We start from the raw sequence: 18,441 nt of genomic DNA on the forward strand, positions 1-18,441 counted from the left end.
GAATCGCCTTACTAGTATTACCTGAACTGTTTTTGTCCTGCATGCTCACATCTGATTTTGACATGAGTGTCTTAGGTTTGCCAAGCAGCGCGGACGGCATGAGTGATTGCTGCAGTCATCGTATAAAAATGACACACCGGCCAGCCAGGGGGGGAGGAGAGAGGGAGCATGGTGCGTAGTGGACCCACATTTATAGCTAGCTCCATGTGGACAAGCCAACAAGCAATCACTCTGGTTTTGTCAATTCCTGTCTCTCACTGTCTGATTAAAGAAAAATATACATTTAAAATATATTTAGGGGGATGCATTTTAGGATACAAAAATATACATTTGTAAATGTATTTGTAATACACTAATGTTCAAGTTTGGGATCACTAAGATTTTTTTATTTTTAAGAAATGTACATTTTCTTTCCATTAAAATAACATCAAATTCATCAGAAATACAGTGTAGACATTGTTAATGTTGTAAGTGACTATTGTAGCCTGAAACTGCTGATAGGCGTTCAGAGGCCCATTATCAAAAAACATCACTCCAATGTTAGCTAATCCAAGTTTGAGAAACAGACGCATCACAAGTCCTCAACTGGCAGCTTCATTAAATAGTACCCGCAAAACACCAGTCTCAACGTCAACAGTGAAGAGGCGACTCCGGGATGCTGGCCTTCTAGACAGTTCCTCTGTCCAGTGTCTTATTTTGCCCATCTTAATCTGTTCTTTTTATTGGTCAGTCTAAGATATGGCTTTTTCTTTGCAACTCTGCCTAGAAGGCCAGCATCCCGGAGTCACCTCTTCACTCTTCACTGGCATATCAGCATTACAGAGCCATTATTTTCCTATCCGTGTGCATGCCAGTCTGGGACGGTGGAATCCGATGTGAAAGGACATATGACACCATGCTTGTCAACAACGTGTGAAATTGTCACCTTGGCGATAGGGACAGAAACAGGAAATTCAGTGTAGAATGAGCCTCCTGCTTGACATAGATGCTCTTTTATAAATGAGCTATACACACATGCTAAGAGACTGGTAGATGAGTAACAGAAGCCGTTGATGGAAAAACATGCAAGCAAGCACCCACACACAATCAACAAAAGCTACCTCGACAGGCCTTTGATTGCATTCGCTGACTACAGATCACCACCGAAGCCTCTGATTGGAAAGAACAGATCATCCACAAACGTCTAAAAGACGTGATACTTCACGACAAATCACAGCTGGGCCCGTTAAGGAATGTGAAGTGGATTTCTGGGAAATAGCATATTACTGATCCCGATGCCTCACATCCCATCTGCTTTTCCCGAGTGGGAAACAAGCTAAATAGTATGTCCAGCTGTGAACTATCTTTGATTAAGAACAACGAAAATAAGGGCTAGGGTGGAGAATGACAGAAGACAATACGTTTATTCTTTTTTAACCGGAGGCGTCTTGTTTAATATTCACTCCACTGTATGTCAACACACGAGAGCGCAAACGCGGATAGTTTTGTGAGACGATTTGCGCGCACCTTGAAATTGATTTACAGTGTATACCACAGCAGATGGAGTGTACTGAACATGCCTAGAAACAAAAGACATCTTCAGCTGTGTGCTGAATGTGTCAAATATGTTTAAGTAGTTTTACGTTTAATTTCAAAGAGGATAGTTTTGACAGCTTAATGAAAACGGACTATATTTAAAGATATCACATTCATTCTGTTTACCCGATTTGAATATAGAACAAAGAGATGAGTTTCAATTTATGTTTAGACATTGACTTTTTCCCACGGTCTTATATTTATTCCATTTCAAACAGGTAAAACCACATCTAATCTCAAACTACAATGTAAACCTTTTTCATCCGCCAAACATTCACACTCTCCTTATCTATATATCTATTTACCCATCTCTTTATTTACCCATCTATATATCTATTTACCCATCTATATATCTATTTACCCATCTCTTTATTTACCCATCTATATACCCATCTATATATCTATTTACCCATCTATATATCTATTTACCCATCTATATATCTATTTACCCATCTATATATCTATTTACCCATCTCTTTATTTACCCATCTATATATCTATTTACCCATCTATATACCCATCTATATATCTATTTACCCATCTCTTTATTTACCCATCTATTAATCTATTTACCCATCTCTTTATCTCTTTATTTACCCATCTCTTTATTTACCCATCTCTTTATTTACCCATCTATTTATTTACCCATCTCTTTATTTACCCATCTCTTTATTTACCCATCTATTAATCTATTTACCCATCTATTTATCTCTTTATTTACCCATCTCTTTATTTAACAATCTATTTACCCATCTATTATCTAGAAATTCAGAAATGGCAAGGCAAAGCACTGATGGTGTTGAAAAAAATCGACCTTTTACACTCTTAGACAAAAGGGTTCCAAAGGGGGTTCTTTGGTTGTCTGTATAGGATAACCCTTTTTGGTTCCAGGTAGAACTCTTTTGTGTTCCATTTATAACCCTCTGGGGAAAGGGTTCCTTCAAAGGGTTATCATATGGGGACAGCCGAAGAACCCTTTTAGGTTCTAGATAACACCTTTTTTTCAAAGAGTGTAGGAAAGATGATCCAGGCAATCTGTAGCAGACACATACGCACAAACGCAAAGACCCATCCATCCACCGCCCTCCTTACATTCCGTCTAGGACGGACGGGCAATTTGTGACACACTCCATAGCTGTCTCCTCTGCTGAAAGACAGGACAGGAGAGTGTGGCCAAATAATAATCATTACACACTTGTCTCTTCCCATTAAGTCAGTGTGTTAGACTAATAACCGCTGCGGAAATAACTACTGCTTCGCAGGTTGACATTTTTAGGGATGAATCATGTTCTGGAGGCAGCTCTGCCCCGAAGGAAAACGCATGCGATTGGTTGAAGTCAACCTGCTACTGCTTCTCTCCGACAAGGAGGGTCACGCTGGTCTCCTAGCTAGCTGACAAATATCCTGGGTGGCTGTGGAAATGGTATGTGATTGCACTCCAATTAGACAGAGAGACAGGAAGTTCCTTCACGGTTCTGTAGATGTCAATCAGGCGTTTTGGGGAGAAACAGAGTGCTGAAGCACCCTGGAAGACATCTTAGTTTGTGTTCATGGTCAGAGAACAGAGGTATGCATGGTTGGTGTCGGTGGGATGTCAACATCGCTGTTGTAGAGAATATCCCCCTTCCTGCATTACAAACCTATTCCCACCGGTAGTAGACAGCCGACTCCATCTAATACTCAGGAAATGAATAGAGATGAATGAGAGACATGATGAGATCCGTCCGTCTGTGGGGTCCTAATGATATCTCACAGGATAAATCTATCAAAGTAACAATTTGCTCTCTCTACCTGAGCAGATGTAATTGACTATTCACAGAGCTGTCCTGTCACGGTCCCTGTGTAAAAATAGATTCTCAACACTCCCACCTGGGAATAATATAACATTCCCGGGATAACATCTTATCTCAAGAAAACAATGTTGTGGAGAGGTTCAATGACCTCTCATGCACAACACACAGGAAGAAAGATAGAGTTGCTTTTCTTTAATAGTCAGTGTTCTCCTCGCTGCACCAACGTGTAATTCATTATTGGTAATCTAGTCGAGGGGAAGAGTTGTTTCAGCTAAGAATAGGAAAGACAATTAGATAGAGTGACAGAGGGAGAGAGAAATAAAGCGAGAGGAATGAAATGATGGAAGAGAGAGAAAGAAAAGAGAAAGAGGGAAGGGCTATCTATGTATCCCTTCTATATTACAGGTTGTAGGAATCAGGATGTGTCACAGTCGGCCAGCAGAGCCCCCAGGTCTGGGATTTTCTGCCACACACACACACACACACACACACACACACACACACACACACACACACACACACACACACACACACACACACACACACACACACACACACACACACACACACACACACACACACACACACACACACACACACACACACACACACACACACACACACACACACACACAGGGTTGTCCTGGGAGCTTCTCTAATTGCTGTGGGAGCTGGTCAGAAGCAGTGATGGGTGTGCGTTTTACTAATGAAAGACTGAGCTGGCCATGGGCTAAATAATAAGTAACTCCTAAATACACACACACACACGTGTGCAAAGGCCTACACACCCACACACTCTTTCTCTTTCTGACAACTCTCTCTGTGTGCGTGTGTGTGTGTGTGTACTGTACACAGATTTATCATGTCCTCCCTTAACCTCCCCTGCACTACAGAAGCTCCAACTCCTTCAAAAGTAGTGCACTATATAGGGAATAGGGTACCATTTGGGACGAATCCAGGGTACAGTTAATAGTTACACCATGCAACAGTAAAAGGGAAAATAAAGCCCAATTCTTCACATTATGTTTGGTCCATCTCCCAAATGAGTAATGGCCTATGCATACACAGTGGGCTCCAGCACAATGTCAAGCTAAATAGCTTTCCTATTATCCGCGGGAAGGAGCAATGCTGGCTGACTTCTTTTCCAATATAATTCAATGGGGATGGAATCTTGAGTGTTCTAGTGATACACTTTATGCACAACGTAGTTCATGGTGGTGAAATACGTTTTTCCCGATGCCATTCACACACACGCACACACGCAGGTCATTTTCAGCGGCAGAGATAGAACACGCGGCAGAATCTCCCACTTCGTTCACTTCCTCCTCGCCCGGCTGTCATCTTGTTGTTAGGCAGGGTGGGCGTTTGTTGCTGTTCAGCAAGGGGAGAGCACTAGCTCTGAAGTGGAATGGCTCGTGTCCAAGTCTTTGTTATTTCACAAATTTCTGTTTTCATTTAGAAGATGAAAAGAGAGTCAACTGCATTTTAATCAGGCTTTTTCTCAACACCCCTCAGGGGGAAACAGCACACACATTCCCACTGTGGCTACACTGACTGGAGGTGTTGGGTGAAATACATTTTGTTCCCCCACGTAGAATCTTGACATGTGGCTGACTAAAGGCCTACCAGTGGAGGCTGCTGAGGAGAGGACGGCTCATAGTAATGCCCTGAGTGGAGTGAATGGAATGTTATTCATCCCCTCAGCAGCCTCCACTGAGGGCTACTGTACAATACTTGTAAAAAGCAGTCATTCTCACTGACTTCTTTTCCAATGTTATTCGATGTGGATGGAATCTTGAGTGTTCTCTCGATACAGTTTATGCACAGCGAAGTTCATTGAGATGAGAGAAGCTTTTCACGATGCCGTTCACAGCGAGAATGAACACACGCGCACCACACACACAAGTGCCACAATCTCCCACTTATTGCATTGTGATAGTCGTCAATTATTGGCCGAGCCGCCCTTCCTTAACTTCCTCCTCGCTGACATCTTGTTGTTAGGCAGGGTGGGCGTTTGTTGTTATATTTTGTTCCTCCCTGGTCAATTCCTACAGACGTGCTGTTAAAAGAGGAGAGCCAGTCTTCGTTTTTGAGCTCTGAAGTGGAATGGCTTGTGTCCAAGCCTTTGTTATTTCACTCATTTCTGCCTTCTCAAAACACGCCTCGGGGGAGGAGGCCAGGGGAGGCCACACACATTCCCACTGTGACTAAACTACAGTACACCACACCGTCAGTTTATCTTGTGGTCAGTCTGGAGATATACCCCCCCCCATGTAGAATCCTGACATATGCCTGACTGAAGGCCTACTGTATAATACTTATAAAAACCTGTCAGTCTCACTGCCTTTTCTGTCAGTCAGTCCACAGTGTATAAGACAGATGGGCGATGACACTAGACACCAAGGACTTGGTGTCACCACGTCCTAACCCCGGAGTGACCTTCAGAGGGTTTCAGTTAAGGGTCACCTTGAAATGTTCTTAAAGAGATCGTCCCTCAGGATAGGTTGACAATGACCAGCCAGAAAACGTCATGCAGATTGAATATTGCCATGGGCTTAAAAGCAAGTACATGAGTTGCTTTATTGCTGCAGGATGGAGACACACGAGAAGGAAGCTGGTAAATTAGATTCTAAGTAAGACGGTGCACACGCACACACACACACACACGCACGCACGCACGCACGCACGCACGCACGCACACGCTCGCTCTAGGCCGACGTCAGGAAATGAGAGGGTTTAAAAGCTTGACCCAAGAGGCCTGCTGGTAATCTTTTGGCAGACTCAGGATGCTATCCTGCTAATGTGCGGTGTGTGTGTCCGTGTGTCCATGTGTTCGTGTGGGTCTCTCGCTTGGAACACTCAGGACGCTCTCCTGCTAATGTGCGTACCGTGGCTCATGCTTATCTGCTGTGACATTTGGATTAAAGAATCATTCAGCAAGCAGCGCTTGACCTTCTCAAAGATAAATTGAAGTCAATAGTGCCACACTTAAATAATTTGTATAGACAGCTCCTTGATATATATTTCATTTTATGTAGTGTCTTTTGAAGATGTCATCAACTTTTGGGAGGGGTTATTTGGAGACTGACAATTCATGTAGGTTTAGGCTAATAGAAGGAAAAAAGCAAGGGTTTTTCAGCGGCTTCTCTCATTAGTGTGAATTAAGAAACTGAAATGAACTGGAAAATAAAAGGTCTTAATCTGTACTGTCAGGTCCAGATGGTGAAATTGCTTGAAATAATTCACTTCGAATCGCTTTTGGATAAAAGTGCTTCTTGTTGACCATATCATCATTAGGCTACTACACCGCTCCAAACCATTATCATTACTACATTACTACACCTCTTGAAACCATACAGCCTTAACTAGGTCCATCTTCTGAGAAGTAAGAAAAACACAAGGTATATTGGTCTGGTAAACCAAGTAGTTCTGTATGGGCCAGTTTCCCTGACACAAAATAAGCCTAGATGTAGGACTAAATAGCTATTTAAATGAAGATTTCCCATTGATACATTTTAGTCCAGGACTAGCCAAAATCTGTGTCTGGAAAACTGGCACTTACCCACTGGTTGAATCAATGTTGTTTTAACATCATTTCTCAACGTATTGTGATTTGGAAAATAATTGGATTTGAAAGAATAAATCAACGTAAAATGTTTTTTTGAGGGGGAAATTACAACCACGGGATCACGGTAACCAAATGTCAATAGAGATGAACCTCTAAAACAACGTCAGATTGTCCACGTTATACCCAAGATCAGAAGGGGGGAAAACGATATGCTGGGCAGGGCCTCCTACTGGAGAATGTATCGATGTACAGCTACCCTTTGATCTCCCATCCAGGGTTTTTTAACCAATCCCAGCCCTGCTTAGCTATGATATTTGTCACTGACTAACCAATGTGCCATCATCAGAATGATTGTTGAGAGATCTCCACTTAAACATGAAATATATTCACTGTTGCTATCGAAGACATTCCAAAGGGAAGGTTAAACAGAGCAAATTAAATGTGACCATACTTTATCACTTATATATAATCAAATATACTATTTAGGCCTATACTGTATAGCATCCACAGCTAATGTTTCAACTCAACAAGGAATTCAACTAAAAATAGACAATAGTCCTCGGATATTTAATGATGTTGAATTGTGTTTAGTTGTCAACGCAACCAAATAGCAACATTTAAAAGGAGATTAATCTTCTGCTTGGATAGTTCCATTTGAGCCACTGACTTAGTCTGGCTTTAATTCCAGTTTGTCGACAAATTGATAGGTTGGATTCACGTCTCCTTCTTAACCAAAAATCTAAGTTAGTGAATATAATTAAATCAAACTTTATTTAAAGTGCATTTAAAGTTTTATTTCATTTATTCCTATTCTTTAACTTAGATTCTTGGTTGAGATGGAGAGTGAATCCAACATCAATTATCAGCTGTCCGGGTGGCTGGTCCCAGACAATCCTGCAGGTGAAGAAGTCGGATGTGGAGGTCCTGGGCTGGCGTGGTTACACGTGGTCTGTGGCCGTGAGGCCGATAGGCCAAATTCTCTAAAACGATGTTGGATGCAGTTTATGGTGGAGAAATGAACATACAATTCCCTGGCAACAGCTCTGGTGGACATTCCTGCAGTCAGCATGCCAGTTGCACGCCTCCTCAAAACATGAGACATCTGTGGCATTGTGTTGTGTAACAAACCTGCACATTTTAGAGTGGCCTTTTATTGTCCTGATCAAATGGGTAGCCTAGTGGTTAGAGCGTTGGACTAGTAACCGGAAGGTTGCCTGTTCCTAGGTCGTCATTGAAAATAAGAATTTGTTCTTAACTGACTTGCCTAGTTAAATAAAGGTCAAATTAAAAAAATGAAAAACAAGGTGCACCTGTGTAATGATCATGCTGTTGAATCATCTTCTTGACATGCCACATCTGTCAGGTGTCTGGATTATCTTGGCAAAGGAGAAATGCTCACTAACAGGGATGTAAACACATTTGTGCACCACATTTGAGAGAAAGAGGCTTTGTGTGTGTATGGTACATTTCTGGGATATTTGATTTCAGCTCATGAATCATGGGACCAACATGTTGCGTATCTATTTTGTTTAGTAAACATTTGATTGTATATTACCTGGTCGACAAGTTAACAAAATGAGAAGTTGGATTCTCTTCACCAACTCAACTACAAATAAAAGTTCAATGTGATTAAGCCAATGTCTCAGCTCATGGAAATACCCAAGCAGTAGATCTCCTTTAAAATGTAACTATTGTAACATCCAACCTTAACATTTGGAGGTTCCTATAACTATACATTTCTTCTTGTATGTAATCATATAAAGCCTGCATGTTTAAGATAATATGCGTAGGTCATTGCAGGTCTGTGGAGATTTTCACACTTGCTGTAATAATCTGCGCCATGTATTTTTTTAAATGTAATCTCAACTACAATCCAGGTCATTTTTTTGCTGCTATCACAGTGAAAACATGTTCATCTGTTGTACAAATAAACAAAATATCTGACATTGTATTCCCATTTTAACTTTGCTGTGGTGGTTTTAAAATGGTTGAAAGCGCAGTGACAGATATTTGGGTGACAACTAAACCAAAAATTAAAATAAAAATAAAAAGTCCGCTGGAATTTGGTTGAGGTTTTAGCTGGTTGAAAACCATGGTGATAACACAATGGAAATTCAACTAACTTTTGGCTGTCTTTTTGAGTGGATGAATATAGGTGGTAATCTCATTGATCAATGTCTCAACCAAATATTACCCAATTATCCACGTTGAAATGACGTGGTGTACCCAGTGGGTACTCCTTTATTGGATTGGGATAGTTGGGCCCACATCTGCCGTAAGGCCATGTCCCTCCCTGTCACGAGAACTAAACGGGGACGACAAAACAAAACATTAAAATGACATTCTTGACAGTCTCTCTAGCTTTCAGACCGTGTTGCTTGGCATCCTTTTATAGTGTCTGTGATTGACAGATTAGAAACCAGGGTCTGTATTCATAAAACGTCTCAGAAGAGTACCGATCTAGGATGAGGTCCTCTCCTGTCCATATAAACGTATTCATTATGATCTAAAAGGCAAACACTGATCCTAGATCAGCACTCCCACTGAGACGGTTTATGAATACGGGCCCAGATAGACACAGAGAAAAGAATGGAAGAGGAAAGTTAAGAATGTGTATCTTGGCATCCTCTTCCTCTTAGTGTAGTGACTTTGATTGACAGCTTAAAACCAGATAGTCATTGAGGGGAAGAAAAAAAAAATGGAAGAACAAAATGAATAGCTGTTTCCTTCGTAATCTCAGTGTGTAGATTTTAGACTGTATACAGTCAGTTAGATCACCCAGTGTTGAATTATTATAGAAACTGTCACCCAAAAACCCAGTGAAATATAAATGAAACAGGGGTTTAAATGTCCCCATAATGCAGTTGTGTGTCCCTAGGGGACTTATAATCTGCACTCAATCTCTTTTCTCTGTTTTTTTTCCTCTCTAGCTCTGTTCCATTCTCTCTCTCTCCACCCCCCTCTCTTTCTCTTCACTTGAAGCCAAAACTCCTCTGCACCTCATTGAAGGCTGAAAGCCTAAACCCCGTTTGGGAGATATCAAACATTTTGGCACTGAACCTGCCCTGAGTGGTGGTTCTTTTTCTAATCCGACATTAAGACACAGCTTTGACAAAAAGCTCTGACAAAAACGCTCGGAGAAACAACTTCTTCTTCCAGCACACTGAGAACACACAGAACACACAGTACACACAGAACACACAGTACACACAGTACACACTGTACCAACACTAAATCTAAATGTTAGTCATTAGCATTAGACCTTGAAAAATGGGCACAATTGTTTTGTGAAGGCTCCATTAAAATGAGCCATTTAGTATTCCTATTATAGAGTAATACTGTAAACACAACTGAGCCAAACCAAGCTGAGCTGTGCCGAGCTGTTCTGGTGTTGGCCTGTTCACACATCCACCATAGCTACTGGAAAGAACAATGTGAAAAGAAAATATCAGAGCCAGTACAGTTCGGGTCGGATTTATAACGCGAATCAGGCACAACACACTGGTTGAATCAACATTGTTTCCACGCCATTTCAATTCAATTATTTGAAACCGAAGTGTAATAGAATTTATGTCTGTGCCCAGTGGGACATCTGTCTGGGTAAGGCAATCTTCTTGCTGTTTGCTGGGCCAAAGGCTTTCATTTTGTTCCTCCAGCATCAGTACAAGTCACTGGGCAAAAACTGGCTGAATCAACGTTGTTTCTACGTTATTTCAACCTCAAAAATCTATACGATGACATTGAATCAACGTGGGAAACCGATTGGATTTGCAAAAAGTAACCTGTGTCCAATGACATGTTGACATTTCTTGTCGATTTCACGTTAGTTGACCACTCAATCAAATGTAAATCCAAACTAGACGTTGAACTGATGTCTGTGCCCAGTGGGAACTGACTGAAAAGACCTGCTGTTGTCTTTCATACCAATCTGCTGTCTCTCACCTCTCTGGGGGTAATGGGGAGTCTGGGTCTGGACATATGCAGTGTGTGTCGGTGTGTGTGTGTGTGTGTGTGTGTGTGAGATTGTGTGAGTGTCCATTCGTCATTACTCCTCTCCAGCCAGTCTCTCTATGGTCCTGTCCATTGTAATGCATCTGGACAGCTGGACAGCGGCAGGGGGCTCGGGAGTTTAAATTGCTCCCCTAGCAGCTCTATGACAGGAATAGAGCTACCATGATCACTGACAAACTCATACATCTTGCTGTTGCAGCACTCTTCACAAGAATCTGAACTTTTCTCACACAGTCTGAAAAGTTAGGGATTCGTGATAGAGGCTTACTGAGCTAATTTCAAGCGGAGATTCTATTTTGAAGGCAAATATGATGTGCCATCGCCATGCACTATTACGATAGAAGAATAGAGTTGGCCTCAGCACATACGCTATAGTATGGCTTCATTCAAGGCTACAATAAAACCCAACCACTGGGAAAACAAGAATCTTTGCTTCTTTTGTACCTTCTTAGTTGGGATGTAAAATGTGGCGTTTTCTGATCGACTCCACACTCTTGGAAAGGTTTTGACTAAAGGAGCATCGTCACAAACAGAGACATTTCCTTCTGACTTCTAGATTTCTGATTGATCTTTGCGTTCAGAGGAAGTGGCGGTAAACAACGATTAAAGTCTGGCTGATGAATCAAAAACAATCTGTCCCTCTCTCCCGTCTCCCTCTCTCCCGTCTCCCATCTCCCTCTCTCCCATCTCCCTCTCTCCCGTCTCCCTCTCTCCCGTCTCCCGTCTCCCTCTCTCCCGTCTCCCTCTCTCCCGTCTCCCGTCTCCCTAGTCTCCCTCTCTCCCGTCTCCCTCTCTCCCGTCTCTCTCTCCCGTCTCTCCAGTCTCTCCCGTCTCCCTCTCTCCCTCTCCAGTCTCCCTCTCCAGTCTCCCTCTCTCCAGTCTCCCTCTCTCCAGTCTCCTCTCTCCAGTCTCCCTCTCTCTCCCGTCTCCCTCTCCCGTCTCCCGTCTCCCTCTCTCCCTCTCTCCCTCTCCCGTCTCCCTCTCTCCCGTCTCCCTCTCTCCAGTCTCCCTCTCTCCAGTCTCCCTCTCTCCAGTCTCCCTCTCTCCCGTCTCCCTCTCTCCCGTCTCCCGTCTCCCTCTCTCCCGTCTCCCTCTCTCCCGTCTCCCGTCTCCCTCTCTCCAGTCTCCCTCTCTCCCGTCTCCCTCTCTCCCGTCTCCCTCGCTCTCTCACTCCCTCCCTCTCTGTCTTAGACGCGTGACAATGCAGAGTGATGGGACGGGGAAAAGCCATCAGAGAGACTTGGATGGATGATCAATGTCAACAGTTTGTTAAAAGGGAAGACAGCAGCCATTTTGTATGGAAAGCGATATGATGTACTAGTTTGTTTATCCTGTGCTACATCATAAATGAGTTCAAAGAACGTGCTGCATTTAGAAGAGGAACCATTTATGTACATTTACTATTTGATTATGCAATTCGGAAACGTGCGAGTGATTTAATTGCAACAAACTACACTTTACAGAGGCAGCCATTGATGCAGCACTGACTGAGAGTACATGATATGCTCATTGTTGCCTTACAGTCCATGATGTGGATTCTCTCCCTATGGCTAAATCACAATGTCACCTGCCAGAGGCTAGATGAGTGATGCTGAAAATACCTGGAGATTCAGTGCTGTGATGTTGATATGAAAAGGCATCTATCTACACGAGGTGCCTGACAGTACCAATCCAGCATGAACGTGCATCATGGGAGGAATATCCGACCCGAGTTAATGGGACATAATTCCCTTTTTATTCCAGTTTCCCCTTTACACGTATTCTGACCTTGAACTTAAGCAGGAGAATAGCATGTTATTCACCCACTATTCATTTGGGATGGAGTTCAAAGATACTGTATGAAGGTGTGGTGGAGGTGTGTCTACAGATTTGCAGTATTCTGACCTCGGCTTAGTTCCATCATACTTCTACCACCTTTAGGCGCGATGACATCACGAACAAGGTCAAGCAGCCTGTCAGTTCCTAGTGAAACAACATCTACTTCCGTTTGCCCCAATAGAAATAGCGCCATTCTCCATGCTCTGTAATTTACAAACTGATAAAGAGTTATTGATAAGAGAAAGGTAAGTGAGTATGCCGTTTGGATAAGGGGATTGTAAATATAAATGACGATTGTTTAAGATCTATTTTACCTTATGATTACCGGAGAAAAAAAATGTAAAACCAGTCACATGGCAGCAAACTGAGGCATATCAACATATCACCTTTTCCACAGTGACATTACGAAACGCTGGCTTTATAACTTGCAAGGATGATATTTGGAAACCCATCGCTACAGACCCTGGTTCGATTCCAGGCTTTATCACAACTGGCCGGGATTGGGAGTCCCATAGAGCGGCGCACAATCGGCCAGCGTCGTCCGGGTTTGGGTTTGGCCGGGGTAGGCCGTCATTGTAAATAAGAATTCGTTCTTAACTTTTATTTTTTTAAATGTCATTTCACCTTTAGACAAGTTCTCATTTACAACTGCGACCTGGCCAAGATAAAGCATAGCAGTGTGAACAAATAACAACACAGAGTTACACATGGAGTAAACAATTAACAAGTCAATAACACAGAAGAAAAAAAAGAAAGTGTCTATATACATTGTGTGCAAAAGGCATGAGGAGGTAGACAAATAATTACAATTTAGCAGAATAACACTGGAGTGAAAAATGGACAGATGGTCATGTGCAGGTAGAGATACTGGTGTGCAAAAGAGCAGAAAAGTAAATAAATAAAAACAGTATGGGGATGAGGTAGGTGAATTGGGTGGGCTATTTACCGATGGACTATGTACAGCTGCAGCGATCGGTTAGCTGCTCAGATAGCAGATGTTTAAAGTTGGTGAGGGAGATAAGTCTCCAACTTCAGAGATTTTTGCAATTCGTTCCAGTCACAGGCAGCAGAGAACTGGAAGGAAAGGCGGCCAAATGAGGTGTTGGCTTTAGGGATGATCAGTGAGATACACCTGCTGGAGCGCGTGCTACGGGTGGGTGTTGCCATCGTGACCAGTGAACTGAGATAAGGTGGAGCTTTACCTAGCATGGACTTGTAGATGACCTGGAGCCAGTGGGTCTGGCGACGAATATGTAGCGAGGGCCAGCCGACTAGAGCATACAGGTCGCAGTGGTGGGTGGTATAAGGTGATTTAGTAACAAAACGGATGGCACTGTGATAAACTGCATCCAGTTTGCTGAGTAGAGTATTGGAAGCTATTTTGTAGATGACATCGCCGAAGTCGAGGATCGGTAGGATAGTCTACTGACTTGCCTAGTTAAAGAAAAGGTGAAATATTGTTGTTTCTAATGTAGGCCTACATGGTTTCTTTCATTCATTCCCAATGTTCTGAAATTCTCTCCATATATTCTAGTGAGTCTGTCGAGAAAATGTGAACTAAATCGTACAACGAATTTGAAAATGGATGGCTTTAGACAAATTAACTGAAAATCCGATTGGAATCGGGCCCATACGCATACATAGTTATCCACTCTCAACACAGCAAGTCCATAGGTAATGATTGTGAGATTTTGTATTCTTTACAACTGAGAACCACATAGGGAAACTTTGTTTTAGTGCTTTGATGTCCCCTGGGCCCTAACACATTATGGCATATCTCAAATAAAATCAATCAACCAATCAGTCCATCAATCACAACCACAGAAAAAGTTCTATAAAAACAGTGTCTGGAGTTCTATGAAACGTCTGTGTGACTAGAACTCCAGCTCTGGCCTAAGCTCAGTCAGAAGGAAATGACAGATGCAGGATTACAGTAGTGAAACTGGGCAGCTGGACTGTAGGATGAGTCCTTGGCATGTCTGTGGTGGCCATTTTGTCTCTAATGTTTGCCACTGAGATCACTCACTCAGTTGGCTGAACACAGAGCCTCAGAGACTCTCTCATGTTCAGCCAATGGACATCAGTGACCATTCATCTGCTCTACTATAAGTTAAGTGGACATGGTCTGTCTGTGGAGTGGCGGCCATTTTGGCTCTAACGTCACAGTGGGATGTGTGAGAGGATACAGATGGAGATGTGGTCCCAAGGTTCTTCTAGCTATTCATTTCTCTCAGTTGATTCTATTCTAATAATATCAACTCCATAGGCAATGCAGTAGACATGGAGTACATCAATTGAATCCATACTCAATGGTCATTTCACTGAACCACCGCCACATACAGTAGAATGTAGAAATATGGTCCCATCCTAGAACTTCCCTCTTCCTAAACCTGATGATAAACCTGTTTGTCCAGACCCATCATCGCCTCGCTGCACTTCATGCCTTCACAGGGTTAGTGCGTTGGTCATCTCACACACACACACACACACACACACACACACACACACACACAGAGCTGTATTACATGCCCCTTACAGGGCTAGAACAGTGGTCTGTCGCTACATTGAGAGTTACCCATTAGACTGAGGAGGTGCTGTATGTGACATTACGCTGTAGTTAAAGACCAGACCAGAGGCCTCTGATAGAGACAATGCCAAATCTGGGGCTCCGTTTCCCCCCAAATAAGCACAAACCAGAAGCAAAGAACTATACAAGATTGATCTTACCTTTTTAGTTCTACTCAGTCAGTAAAGTCATCAAAATAAAAGTAAATTCACGAAAGAGGGATGTTATCTGAAAAAGATACCCCAAGTAATCCAGTCATCCTCAGAAAACAGCCTGAGTCTAAACATGATGTCCAGATGAATAAACTGTGAATATAACACCACCAGCATTTATGATGCATTTCTCCTAGTTGTCCAACCTTCCTTCCTGACACACCCCACTACCTATTTGACTCTAACGAGGTAAACGAGGAAGCCGCTATGGGTTTTGGCTGGTGATTGACTGGGGCCCACAGCCTAATTAAACATTCTAAGGAACCATGGACATTTGTGGGTTACAGTTAGTCCCAAAAATCAAGACATGCCACTCAAACCTAGAACCCTGTTTGGTCAATGCCAGTAACGGCTCATTATGAGACGGCAATGTTGGAATCAATTCACACATCAGTGGGGCCTGCCAATTGGCCGCAGGAAAAACATTGTCCGGTGTTCCACTGTTGCCTTGGCTTTACTAATCATCACCCTCATTAAAAGATTAAAGAGAACACCTCAGAGGACAAGACCCCATGGATGGTAAACTATCAATGAATGGTAAACAAACAAGGCAAGATGGACGCCAAACCTAAACTCTACCAAACACTGCAAAAAATATCCCCAGATAACTGTAACAGAGTTTCTTCTCATCCTCTGAAATCAATGCTAATGTACCTATACTCCCCCTCCACCCGTCCAGCAAGGCAACCAAACCGCACAGAGGGACACAGGGGTGTTAAAAACTAAACAAGGGACCCAATGTTGTATATCATATTGATTCCCTTAAAATTGCTTCAAACTATAAAAAAACTTCCAGTCGGGACAACCCACGGGGAAATAAGAGCAAACATCATGCATCAATACAGTCAGATCCCATAGTTCTTTTTGTCATTGTCTACTTCCCCCTATGGACTGGAATCATAGTCTTTAAGATGTTTTTTAGTCTAATGGTTGTGTTATGATTGTTTGGGTTTCCTAATGGAACTTATACAATAACACACACACACACACACACACACACACACACACACACACACACACACACACACACAGCTGTATTACATGCCCCTACAGGGCTAGAACAGTGGTCTGTCGTTAAATTGAGAGTTACCCATTAGACTGAGGAGGTGCATCAGTAGGTGACATTAAAGGTGCATCAGTAGGTGACATCCGTTTCTCAGCGTTAACCCCCTCCCAAATAAGCACAAACCAGAAGCAAAGAACAATGATTGATCTTACATGCTTAGTTCAGCTCAGTCATTAAAGCCACCAAAAGGAAAGGAAATTCACGACAGAGGGATGTTATCTGAAAAAGATACCCCAAGTAATCCAGTCAGCCTTAGAAAATGGCCTGAGTCTAAACATGATGTCCAGATGAATAAACTGTGAATATAACACCACCAGCATTTATGATGTATTTCCCCTAGTTGTCCCCCTTCCTTCCTGACACACCCCACTACCTATTTGACTCTAACGAGGTAAACGAGGAAGCCACTATGGGTTTTGGCTGGGGAGTAACTGGGGCCCACAGCCTAATTATACACTACATGGCCAAAATTATGTGGACACCTGCTCAACGAAAATCTCATTCCAAAATCATGGGCATTAATATGGAATTGGTCCCCCCTTTGCTGCTATAACAGCCTCCACTCTTCTGGGAAGACTTTCCACTAGATGTTGGAACATTGCTGCGGGGACTTGCTTCCATTCAGCTATTAGTGAGGTCGGGTAGTGATGTTGGGCGATTAGGCCTGGCTCGCAGTCGGGGTTCCAATTCATCCCAAAGGTGTTCGATGTGGTTAAGGTCAGGGCTCTGTGCAGGCCAGTCAAGTTTTCCACACCGACCTCGACAAACCATTTCTGTATGGACCTTGCTTTGTCCACGGCGGCATTGTCATGCTGAAACAGAACTGTCGCCACAAAGTTGGAAGCACAGAATTGTCTGTAATGTAATTGAATGCTGTAGAGTTAAGATTTCCCTTCACTGGAACTAAGAGGCCTAGCACGAATCATGAAAAACAGCCCCAGATGATTATTCCTCCTCCACCAAACTTTACAGTTGGCACTATGCATTGGGGCAGGTAGCGTTCTCCTGGCATCCGCCAAACGCAGATTCATCCGTCGGACTGCCAAATGGTGAAGCTTCAATCATCACTCCAGAGAACGCATTTCCACTGCTCCAATGGCGGCGAGATTTACATCACTGAACTGATGCTTGGCATTGCTCATGGTGATCTTAGGCTTGTGTGCAGCTGCTCGGCCATGGAAACCCATTTCATGAAGGTCCCAACAAATAGGTATTGTGCTGACGTTACTTCCAGAGGCAGTTTGGAACTTGGAAGTGAGTGTTGCAACCGAGGACAGACCATTTTTACGCACTACGCACTTCAGCGGTCCCGTTCTGTAAGTTTGTGTGGCCTACCATTAAGCGGCTGAGCTGTTGTTGCTCCTAGATTCCACTTCACAATAACAGAACTTACAGTTGACCAGGGCAGCTCTAGCAGGGCAGATATTTGATGAACTAACTTAACTATGACGTTAAAAATCACTGAGCTCTTGAGTACTGGCCATTCTACTGCCAATTTTTGTCTACGGAGATCGCATGACTGTGTTAATAATTTTATACACCTGTCAGCAGCGGGTGTGACTGAAATAGCAGAATCCACTCATTTGAAGGTGTGTCCACATACTTTTGGCCATGTACTGAACATTCTAAGGAACCATGGAACTTTGTGGGTTACAGTTGGGACCCAGTGTTATATACCATATTGATTTCCTTAAAATTGCTTCAAACTACAAAACTTCCAGTCGGGACAACCCACAGGGAAATAAGAGCAAACATCATGCATCAATACAGTCAGATCCTATAGTTCTTTTTGGCATTGTTGTTAGTCTATTTCCCCCTACGGACTGGAATCA

The sequence above is a fragment of the Oncorhynchus nerka genome, linkage group LG11 (genome assembly GCF_034236695.1).
Source record: "Oncorhynchus nerka isolate Pitt River linkage group LG11, Oner_Uvic_2.0, whole genome shotgun sequence".
NCBI classification, from domain to species: Eukaryota; Metazoa; Chordata; class Actinopteri; order Salmoniformes; family Salmonidae; genus Oncorhynchus; species Oncorhynchus nerka.